The sequence below is a fragment of the Balaenoptera ricei genome, chromosome 14 (assembly GCF_028023285.1).
Source record: "Balaenoptera ricei isolate mBalRic1 chromosome 14, mBalRic1.hap2, whole genome shotgun sequence".
NCBI classification, from domain to species: Eukaryota; Metazoa; Chordata; class Mammalia; order Artiodactyla; family Balaenopteridae; genus Balaenoptera; species Balaenoptera ricei.
In genome coordinates this window covers 8246041-8258375 of record NC_082652.1, presented here as the reverse complement: position 1 = coordinate 8258375, position 12335 = coordinate 8246041, and the positions used below count along the sequence as shown (strand labels likewise).

The following is a 12335-nucleotide window of genomic DNA, read 5'->3' as shown; positions in this document are numbered from 1 at the left end:
GATGGTGCAAAAACGATACACATGCAATAGAACTGTACTTCGAATACTGAATTTCGGTCTTTTCCCGGGCTAGTGATATGATCCTCTCTTGTGATGCTGGGCGGCATTAAGGAGCCGCAGCTCCCAGTCAACCACAATCACAAACAACCGAAACACTTACAACCATTTTGTTTTTTCACTTTCAGTACAGTATTCAATACATTACATGAGCTTTTCAACACTTTATTATAAAATAGGCTTTGTGTTAGATCATTTTGTCCAACTGTAGGCTAATGTAAGTGCTCTGAACACATTTAGGGTAGGCGAGGTGCGGCTATGAAGTTTGATAGCTTAGGTGTATTACGTGCATTTTCAACTTACAATTTACAATGGGTTTATTGGGATGTAATCCCATCATAAGTCGAGGAAGATCTGTCGTAGCGATACATGCTACCACATGGATAAACCTCAAAAACATGATGCTAAGGGAAAGAAGCCAGACACAAATGGTCACATGTTGCATGATGTCATTCACATGAAATGTCCAGAATAGGCAAATCCACAGAGACGGAAAGTAAGTGAGTGGTTGCCAGGGGCTGGGAGTGAGGGAATGGGAGTGACTGCTAAGGGGTATGAATCTCCTTTCGGGGTGTTGAAAATGTTTTAGAACCAGCAGACGGTATGGTTGCGTAACACTGTGAATGTACTAAATGCCACTGAATTGTACATTTTTAAATGATTAATTTCGGGACTTCCTTGGTGGTCCAGTGGGTAAGACTCTGCGTTCCCAGTGCAGGGGGGGCCCGGGTTTGATCAGGGAACTAGATCCTGCATGCCGCAACTAAGAGTCTGCATGCTGCAACTAAAAGATCCCACGTGCTGCAACCAAGAGTCCGCATGCCTCAACTAAAAGATCCCACATGCCCACATCTAAAGATCCCGCATGCCGCAACAAAGATCCCACGTGCTGCAACTAAGACCTGGAGCAGCCAAAATAAATAAATATTTTTAAAAAAAAGAAAACGGGAAAATGATTAATTTTATGTTATGTAAATTTCACCTCAATAATTTTTTTTTTTTTAAAGCAATTCTTCTCCTGAACAGAAGAAGGATGTGGGTAGAAAAGGCCTGTTTTTTACTTTTTTGAGCACTAACAAGGCTTCCAGACCCCCTCTCCCCAACACAATCCCCAGGGCTCCCTGTGCACCCTCGCCCCACTCTGCTCCTAGCCAGGTGCAGGTCCCCAGTTGACCCACCTCGGCCTGCCCCACCCTCAGCCAAAAAGGGAAGTCAGGACTTGGAGTGGTTAGAGCTGTGAGGAGCAGCTGGGGCTGAGCCGGGCAGGAGGGAAGAGGCCCGGGGGTGGGAGAGGCCGAGGGACTGTATCTGGAGCGCTTCTAAGAATAGCTTCCTCAGTGTGCAGGGAGCTCCATCCGGCTCCCCAGGTGTCCTGGAAGCCTCAGCTGGTGGGAGGAGTTGGAGTGGGAACAGAGGGAGGAGGAAGGAAAGTCGGTTCTTCTGGGTGCCTGGGCTCCACAAACCTCCAGGGAAACACAAGTGCACCAGTAACCAGATTCAACCCCGCTGGGTTCCAGCCCGCAGGTGAGGATGAGAAATGCAGGAACATTAGCACACTTCCTAGGGAAGCAGAACAATAAGAATTGAAGTGACCAGCTTAGGAGTCTGATGAATCTGAGATAAAGGCCAGCTCTGAAGCAAACAGCAGTTGAGGAAAAGTTTCTCTCCATAAATATATTCCAGCCAATAAATGGCAAAGGAGGGACTTCCTTGGCGGTCCAGTGGTTAAGACTCTATGTTCCCAATACAAGGGCCCCAGGTTCGATCCCTGGTCAGGGAACTAGATCCTGCAGGCATCAACTAAGAGCCTGCATGTGGCAACTAAGAGCCTGCATGCCGCAACTAAATATCCCATGTGCCACAATTAAGACCCGGAGTAGCCAAATAAATAAATAAATAAATATTTTTTAAAAAAAAATACTCTGTGCTTCCACTGCAGGAAGCACAAGTTCGATCAGATCCCTGATTGGGGAACTAAGATTCCTGCATGCAGTGTGGCACGGCCCAAAAAAAAAAAACGGGGCAGTGGGGGAGGAATGACAGAATTAATCAGACCATCACCACCCTGCAGCCCCTGATACAATAATGGAGATAGACATCAATGACTGCTAACAACAGAGAGAGAGAGGGAGAGAGAGAAAGAACCTAACATGTGCCTCCTGATGGATCTATGAGGCAGTCAGAATAAAATGAATGGACTAATTAATGAATGAGTGAGAGAGACAGACTGAATCTGATCAAGCATCTATATCCAACTACCAATCTACAGAAACGACAGAGAATGGAAGAGCATGTTAAGCTACTCCAAGGCAAAATCCAGGCAATGAAAAATTCTACAGGTCAAACAATCCAAAGGGGGATGGAGGGAGAGCCCAGAGATTATAAGAGACTGAAAAGGCACCTCAACCAATCACAATGCAAGACCCTTATTCACATTCTGACTCATACAACTGTTAAAAAAAAAGAAAAAAGTAGGGAGACATCCCTGGAGGCAGAGTGGTTAAGAATCCGCCTGCCAATGCAGGGGACATGGGTTTGATCCCTGGTCCAGGAAGATCCCACATGCCGCGGAGCAACTAAGCCTGTGCGCCACAACTACTGAGCCTGCGCTCTAGAGCCCGCGAGCCACAACTACTGAAGCCGGCGTGCCTAGAGCCCGTGCTCCGCAACAAGAGAAGCCACCGCAATGAGAAGCCGGCGCACCGCAACCAAGAGTAGCCCCCGCTCGCCGCAACTAGAGAAAGCCTGCGCGCAGCAACAAAGACCCAATGCAGCCATAAATTAAAAAAGACCTCTTTAAAAGAAAAGTAGGGGGGCTTCCCTGGTGGCGCAGTGGTTAAGAATCCGCCTACCAATGCAGGGGACACGGGTTCGAGCCCTGGTCTGGGAAGATCCCACATGCCGCGGAGCAACTGGGCCCGTGAGCCACAATTACTGAGCCTGCGCGTCTGGAGCCTGTGCTCCGCAACAAGAGAGGCCGCGATAGTGAGAGGCCCGCGCACCGCGATGAAGAGTGGCCCCCGCTTGCCACAACTAGAGAAAGCCCTCGCACAGAAACGAAGACACAACACAACCATAAATAAATTAATTAATTAAAATTAAAAAAAACAAGAAATCTTTCTATAAAAAAAAAGAAAAGAAAAGTAGGGACTTCCCTGGTGGTCCAGTGGGTAAGACGCCGCACTCCCAATGCAGGGGGCCCAGGCTGGATCCTTGGTCGGGGAACTAGACCACACGCATGCAACTAAGAAGTCCACATGCCACAACTAAAACCTGGTGCAGCCTAAATAAATAAATAAATATTTTTTTAAAAGAAACATTTATGCTATATATGAAACAACTGGAAATTTGAACAATGGCTATGGATATTTACACATTTTAAGGAATTTTTTTAATTCCTTAGTTTTTAAGGTTCCTAGTTTTTAAAAGACTAGGTGTGAGAGTGCACTCCATGGTCCCGAGGATCTGTCTCTTGCTTCAACGATGTTTGGAAGGAACAGACCCAGCGACGGCCCTTCCCCCAGCCTCCAACCACCCTCCAACCATTTTTCCAGTGGTAACTTTCAGAACGAGCCACTCAGGCATCCTGGGCCTCCAGGACCAACCAACACCATTTTTTGCGCTTAGCTCCTTATTACCTATCAACCGTGAGCTCCCAGATGTGTCAGAAATATTCTACCGCAGTGGAGGCCGCCATCAACCGCCTGGTAAACATGCATCTGCGGGCCTCCTACACCTACCTCTCTCTGGGCTTCTATTTCAATGGTGACGATGTGCCAGGGGGTGGCTCTGGAGGGCGTGGGCCACTTTTTCCACGAATTGGCAGAGGAAAAGCACGAGGGCACCAAGCATCTCTTGAAAACGCAAAACCAGCGTGCAGAAGCCATCCCAAGATGAGTGGGGTAAAACCCAGGATGCTACGGAAGCCACCATTCTCATGGAGAAGAACCTGAACCAGGCCCTTTTGGATTTGCATGCCCTGGGTTCTGCCCATGCAGACCCCCACCTCTGTGGCTCCCTGGAGCCACTCCCTAAATGAAGTGAAACTCATCAAGAAGATGGGTGACCACCTGACTAACCTCTGCAGGCTGGCTGGTCCCCAGGCTGGGCTGGGCCAGGATCTCTTTGAAACGCTCACCCTCAAGCAGGACTAGGAGGCTCTGGAGCCCAGCAGCCTTTGAAGAGCGCCTCTGGTATCAGGGCTTCTGCCTGAAGCCTCTCAATGCAGCCACTAGCCGGCTTTTTAACCACCTTGGAGCCCTCTCCCAAGCCTTGCACCAAATGGGAACAATTCAGCTTTTTGAGGAAAAACAAAAAAGGCTAGGTGTGATAACGCTATTGTGATTACGTTTTTAAAAACCCCTGCTCTTGTAAATCAACTATACTATATACATTTAGAACTATATACTGAAAACTTTTGGGATGAAATGGCATGATGTCTCAATATGCTTCAAATATTGCACAAAAGGAGGAAGTGGATGGGGGTATGGAAGGGGCAAGACCACAGATTAATGGGTATTGGGGCTGAATGATGGGTACACAGGAGTTCATTATACTTTGTCTATTCTTTTTTTTTTTAGATTTTGTGATCTAATAGAATTTTGTTTCTATTTTTTGTTTCTATATGAGTGTATACATGTCAATCCCAATCTCCCAATTCATCCCACCACCACCCCCCGACCCCATCTGTCTACTCTTGTTACTTTTCAAAATTCTCTCCAATCAGAAGTATTTTTATAAATTCCAGCGGTTACCAGCTCTATGGCTTCAGGGACTCGCTTACCCTTTCTAGACTTGGACGGTCTTTATTTGTAAAACAGGCCCTTCAATGTAAGAGAGCCTAACACCATGTCTGGCACACGGTAGGGTCTGCAACACATTTACCCACCAGCTGCTAATAAGCAGGTCTGGAAAGATCCATGTGGCTCTGAATACAAAGTGAATCAGACAGAAAGGGAAAGGGAGCTCTTTCTCCCCCATACGTGGACTGCTCAGAGAGACCAGTTTTAGCGCTGAAGCCACAGCCCCATGCAGGCTCTTTATGTCACTTGAAGAGCCAGGCTGGAGGCATAGGTGCCTGACTTGCTTCTCCATCAGTGATGGCGCACAGGAGACCCCAGAACGTGCAGTGGGAGCCTCAAGGGCCCCTGGGACAGTGTCAAGAGCGCTGGACTGAGCCCTATAGGCCCAGCGACCCTGACTGCCCCTGCTCCAGGCCTCAGCTGCCTCGCATGTAAAGGCAGGAAGAAGTTGGCCTTTATAATTTTTTTTTTTCGTTGCCGCAGATCTCTTCCTTCAAACAGAAGCTTTAATGAGAGCCAAATACATAAATAAAAACAAGCAGCTCAGGCTGAAGTGGGAAGGGGGTAGGCATTCAGAATTCAGAGCTGGATTCCTGGGACTTCCCTTTGAAAACCACTGGGTTAGGTCATTTTTAGGTCCTCTTCCAGGGCCAACACACTGATTTTTAGCCTAGTTTTTTTTTTTCTAGTTACTTTTTATTGGAGTATAGTTGCTTTACAATGTTGTGTCGCCTAGTTCTTAAATACTCAGATCATATCCCTTAAATATGAACTGGGCAGAGTAGAAGGAAGGAAGAGGGAAGAGATGGAGACGCTTGCCCAAGGGGTCACTGGGGACACCTGAGGCCTGCCAGTCCCTTGCAGTCTGAGCTGGGAGATTAAGCACCAGGCCTCCATCTTCTCAGGTTCCAGCCCGGTCTGCCACTGGTGGCAAAGGGGAGCTGGGCCTAAGTGCTGGGTCTCCCAGCAGGAAGCTCAGCCCCAGGCAGGAGGCAAGTGGCCCAAATGGACAGAAGGGACAGATGGGTGCTAAGAATGGAATGTGGTACTCCAAGCTCTGGGGAGCAGCCACCCCTGGGGCAGGTAACAAGGTCAAGGTGCCTTTTGCAGCCTGCAAGGGATCCACAGCGCTGAAACTCAGGCTCCTGAAGTCAAGGGGTTACAGGAGAAATTTTCCACATCAGAGCGGTGCCTGGAGTTCCTAAGTAGGCCACCTGCTCAGCGGCAGCCCCTCCCCTCCTCATTGGTTCTCTGAGCTCACAGGCTACACACACATCCAACAAATTCCAGCTGCAGAAATTAATCTGTGGCCCCATGGCCCTTGCTTTGAAGGCTCCATCAGTCAGCTCCAAGAGCCACGGGCTCAGAGCCAGAAGGAGGCTGTGGAAAGTCACCTTGAAGGCTAACATAAAGCATGCACGGGCACTGACCCCAAACCCCCACTGAGCCCGCTCTTCAGAGACTGCACACAAGTGTCCCACATCATAGTTCTGGAACCTTCTCTATCATCCTCAAGTTTCTGGACTGGTTTTTTTCTGCTCCTTGGGAATATCTCCTCATCCACCTCATAGAGCCAGAGTTTATTATCAAGAGCACCGGCCACGGTTCAAATACTGCTCCACTACTTCCCAGCAGTGAGACCTTAGGTATATCCCTGAACCTCTCTGGGTCTCAGTTTCCTCACCTGCAAAGTGGAGATAATAGGACCCGCCCTAGTGGCTTCACACAATTATTGGAAGCACTTTGTAAACTTAAAAGTGGGGATCCTAGTGAAAATGCTGTCCCAAATTAAAGGTGCAAGGGTACAGGAAAGAGAGGACACAGGGCTGAGTCACTGCACAACTTGGGACAAATCGTTTCCCAGATCTAGGCCTCAGTTTCCTCTTTGTGAAATAAGAGGATGCTTGCAAAGGTCCGCAGGTTTTCCCTAAGCACTAATATCTTCTGACTCCCTCACCTTTGCACCTTTTAAAATTATCCCCAAGACAGGGATTTCCCTGGTGGCACAGTGGTTAAGAATCCGCCTGCTTAATGCAGGGGGCACGGGTTTGATCCCTGGTCCGGGAAGATCCCACAAGCTGCGGAGCAACTAAGCCCATGCGCCACAACTACTGAAGCCCGCGCGCCTAGAGCCCGCACTCCGCAGCAAGAGAAGCCACCGCAATGAGAAGCCCTCACACCATAACGAAGAATAGCCCCTGCTCGCCGCAACTAGAGAAAAGCCCGTGAGCAGCAACGAAGACCCAATGTGGCCAAAAGCAAATAAATAAATAAATTTATTTTTTTTTAAAATGGGGCTAGTGATAAATAGGGTTTTATGGGATCGGACAAAAAAATATAGGAAAGATCCTCAGCTTATAACAAGATCTTAGTAAACAGTAGTTAATACTATTATTTACACTCTAAGGAGCTACCCCACAGGGGAGTGATTCCTATTAGGCAAATAATGGGCAGAAGCAAATACAGTTTCCCTAGGCCCCTAGCACAATCAAAATCAAGATTTTGATTATAGAGCACTAGATTTCTAGGAAAAGGGAAACAGAACAAATCAGTGAGGCGGGTGTTTCTCTTAGAGAGAATACATACCTGAGAACATAACTGAACCCCTCTGAAACCCTCCTCCCTTGGGATTCTCAGCTCTCCTGACCTCATGTACCTTCCCCTCCTAGCATTTCTATCTGTCCTATCAGGTGGATGCCTCCTCCACATATCTGTCCAACCTTAACATCACTCCTGAGCTCAAATTCAAAGTGGCTAGAACTGGACTCATCTATAACCCCACCCAAGTCTACTTTTCCTCTTGGGTTCTGTTACAAGCATCATTTCCCAACTGCTGACATTCAAACCTACGTTTGAATCTGATGTGCCATCTACTGTCTGGGCAACTTACAAGTAACTTCTCTCCAGGCCTCAGTTTTTCTCACCTGTGAAATGGGAAAGCAAGACTAGGAGAGTTCTAAAAACTCTTCCAGAGTTTAAAATTTTTTATTTTTTTATTATTTATTATTATTTTTTTTTTTGGCAGCACCACACGGCTTGCGGGGTCTTAGTTCCCCAACCAGGGATCGAACCTGCACCCTCGCTGGTGAAAGCGCAGAGTCCTAACTACTGGACCTCCAGGTAATTCCCTAAAATTTTTTGAAGTCTATGATTTTAAACCAACTTTAAAAGGTCTAGGAAGGAGGGAGGGATAAATTAGGAGTATGGGATTAACAGATATAAACTACTATACATAAAATAGTAAGCAAAAAGGATTTACTGTATAACAAAGGGAACTATATCCAATATCTTGCTTTTTTTGTTTTTTTATTTTTTTATTATTATTATTTTTTTAATCTTATTGGAGTGTAATTGCTTTACAATGTTGTATTAGTTTCTGCTGTACAACAAAGTGAATCGGCTATAAGTATACATATATCCCCATATCCCCTCCCTCTCGAGCCTCGCTCACACCCTCCCTATCCCACCCCTCTAGGTCGTCACAAAGCATCGAGCTGATCTCCCTGTGATATGCAGCAGCTTCCCGCTAGCCATCCATTTTACAGTTGGTAGTGTATATATCCAATATCTTGTAATAACCTATAATGGAAAATAATGTGAAAATATATATACGTATACATATATATATGTATATATATATATGAATCACTTTTCTATATACATGAAACTAATACAATATTGTTAAGTCAACTATACTTCAATTTTTAAAAAAAGATTAGGAACTTCCCTGGTGGCGCAGTGGTTAAGACTCTGCGCTCCCAGTGCAGTGGGCCCAGGTTTGATCCCTGGTCAGGGAACTAGATCCCACATGCATGCCACAACTAAGAGTTTGAATGCCACAACTAACGAGCCCGCCTGCCGCAACTAAGACCCAGAGCAACCTAAATAAATAAATAAATAAATATTAAAAATAAATATTAGTAAAAATAAAAAATAAAAATAAGGTCTGGGGGGCCAAGGATAAATTGGGAGACTGGGATTGGCATATGTACACTACTCTATATAAAATAGATAACTAGTAAGGACCTACTGTATAGCACAGGGAAACTCTACTCAATACTCTGTAATGGCCCATATGAGAAAAAGAATCTAAAACAGAGTGGATATATGTATACATATAACTGATTCACTTTGCTGTACACCTGAAATTAACACAACCTTGTAAATCAACTATACTCCAATAAAAATTAAAAAAAAAAAAAAACAAGGTCCAAAAAATAAAATAAAAATAAGGTCTGGGGACAAATCAGCTACCTTTGATTTCTAAGGTGTGAGAATTTAGTCTTCTCCCTAAACACAGCCAGTCAAGGGCAGAGCCCATGTCTGACGAGTCTCAGCACTTCCCGCAGGGCCAGACACAACACAGACACCTGGTGAATTTGTGAGTGAAGAATGAATGGAGGGGGCTTCCCTGGTGGCGCAGTGGTTAAGAATCTGCCTGCCAATGCAGGGAACACGGGTTCAAGCCCTGGTCCGGGAAGATCCCACATGCCATGGAGCAACTAAGCCTGTGCGTCACAACTACTGAAGCCCGCACGCCTAGAGCCCGTGCTCCACAACAAGAGAAGCCACCGCAATGAGAAGCCCGCGCACCGCAACGAAGAGTAGCCCCCGCTTGCCACAACTAGAGAAAGCCCGCACACAGCAACGAAGACCCAATGCCAAAAATAAATAAATAATTTATAAAAAAAAAAGAATGGAGGAGGGTTAGGATTAGAGTAGGAAGTCATAAAGCAAAAGCATGAGCTTTGGAAGCACCCGGGGCTGGGTTTGGATCCTGTCTCCACCGCCCACTAGCTGTGTGAGCAGCTCCCTCTGAGCTTCAGATCCCCCATCTGGAAAACAGAACATAACACTTACTTTATGATTATTGGTGAGGACAAAATGAGGTCATATGGTAAACATACAGTAAAAGATAGGTGATTATTATTCTAATGGGATGAATAAATGAATACTGAATGAGGTGATTTGTCATGAAGATTTTTTAAGAAAAGGGGCCAAAGAAAGCATCAGTTGGCTTGGGTACCCTCATTAGACAGAAATACAATAAAGAGACAATATGCAAGTCTCCCCATAGCCATGGGCCCTCCCAACCCTCAGTGACATAAGTACAGACAATGAGTGGGGACACTGTACTTTATGGATACGTTTTCTCAGAGGGTTTAAAGCATCTTCAGAGACAACAAGAATTATCTCTTCCCCAATCTCCCTATCCCCCCAACTCCCAACCCATAGGTGTGAAAATATCCCAGTCTTTTTACATGAACTCTCCAGAATAGCGATCCTGGGGGTGGGGGGCACAGATTACAGCATCAAACAGACCCACACAAATGCAGTCACCTGATTCACAACAAAGTCACCTGATTCAGTGCCATGGGGAGAGGGTGTTTTTTCAATAATGGTACTAATCAACCAGATAGCCATATAGGAAAAAAAAGGATCTTGACCCCTATCTCATACCAAACACAAAAATCAATTCCAGATGAACTACATATGTACATGTGAGAGTTCAAACACTAAAGCTTTTCAAGAAAAACATATGAATATCTTTGTGACCTCAGAGTATGCAAAATTTTCTTAATTTGATGAGACACAAAACAAACTAATGGACCAGGAAGAGCTAAATGGTCTATGTTAAAATTAAGACTGTCTGTTAGTTCAAAGACATCTTTAAGAGTGTGAAAAGTAGGAGATGATTTTGGAATATGTACTAACATCCATAACAGAAAGAACCTTTAAGTTATGGGCTGAACTGTGTCCCCAAAAATTTATATGTTGAAGTTCTAACCCCCAGTAACTCAGTACGTAACCATATTTGGAGATAAAGTCTTTAAAGAGGTAATTAAAATGAGGTCTTTAGGGTGGCCCCTAATCCAGTAAGACTGGTGTTCTCATAAGAAGAGGAGATTAGACACAGATACAAACAGAGGGAACACCATGGGAAGACACAGGGAGAAGACATCCATCTATAAGCCAAGGAGAGAGACCTTCAAAGAAACTTAACCCTGCTGACACCTTGATCTTGGACTTCCAGTTCCAGAATTATGAGAAAAAAATTTTCTGTTGTTTAAGTCATCCATTCTGTGGTACTTTGTTATGTTTGGCCCTAGCAAACTGATACACCTTACAATCAATAAGAGACAATCTTTACCATAAACAAAACAAAAAGACAACCTGCAGACTGGGAGAAAATATTTACAAACGATGAGACCAGCAAGGGCTTAATTTCCAAAATATACAAACAATTCATACAACTCAATATCAAAAAAACAAACAAACCAATCAAAAAATGGGCAGAAGACCTAAATAGACCTTTCCCCAAAGAAGACATACAGATGGCACATGAAAAGATGCTCAATATCACTAATTATTAGAGAAATGCAAATCCAAACTACACTGAGGTATCACCTTACACCAGTCAGAATGGCCAGCATCGAAAAGTCTACAAATAATAAATGCTGGAGAGGGTGTGGAGAAAAGGGAACCCTCCTACACCATTGGTAGGAATGTAAATTGGTGTAGTCACTATGGAGAACAATATGGAGGCTCCTTAAAAAACTAAGAATAGGGACTTACCTGGTGGCGCAGTGGTTAAGAATCCACCTGCCAATGTGGGGGACACAGGTTCGAGCCCTGGTCCAGGAAGATCCCACATGCCGTGGAGCAACTAAGCCTGTGCGCCACAACTACTGAGCCTGCGCTCTAGAGCCCACGAGCCACAACTACTGAGTCCATGTGCCGCAACTACTGAAGCCCACGTGCTCTAGAGCCCATGCTCCACAACAAGAGAAGTCACTGCAATGAGAAGCCCGTGCACCGCAACAAAGAGTAGCCCCCGCTTGCCGCAACTAGAGAAAGCCTGTGTGCAGTGATGAAGACCTAACGCAGCCAAAAAATAAATTAATTTAAAAAAAAACAAACACTAAAAATAGAGTTACCATATGATCCAGCAATCCCACTCCTGGGCATATATCCAGAAAAGACAGAAAGCTCTATTTAGAAAAGATACATGCACCCCAATGTTCACAGGAGCACTATTTACAATAGCCAAGACATGGAAACAACCTCAGGGTCCATCAACTAATGAATGAATAAAAATGTGGTGTGTGTGTGTGTGTGTGTATATATATATATGTATTATATATATATATGCACACACACAATGGAATATTACTCAGCCATTAAAAAGAATGAAATAATGCCATTTGCAGCAACATGGATGGACCTAGAAATTATCATAGTAAGTGAAGTAAGTCAAAGACAAATATTATATTATATCAATTATACATGGAATCTTAAAAAAATGATACAAATGAACTTATTTACAAAACAGAAACAGACTCACAGACATAGAAAACAATCTTATGCTTATCAAAGGGTAATGTGGGGGAAGGGATAAATTAGGAATTTGGGATTAATAGGTACACAGTACTATATATAAAATAAACAACAAGAACCTACCGTATAGCACAGGGA

The 12335-nt window shown here is 44.8% G+C and overlaps 1 protein-coding gene and 1 pseudogene across 6 annotated transcripts in view; one reads left to right on the top strand and one right to left on the bottom strand.

Annotated features, from left to right (window-relative positions):
- Nucleotides 1-12335, bottom strand: part of KDM2B (lysine demethylase 2B) — a 123539-nt gene that overhangs the window by 97876 nt on the left and 13328 nt on the right. The gene's annotated exons all lie outside the window — the stretch shown is intronic.
- LOC132348001 (ferritin light chain-like) lies at nt 3771-4211 on the top strand (annotated as a pseudogene).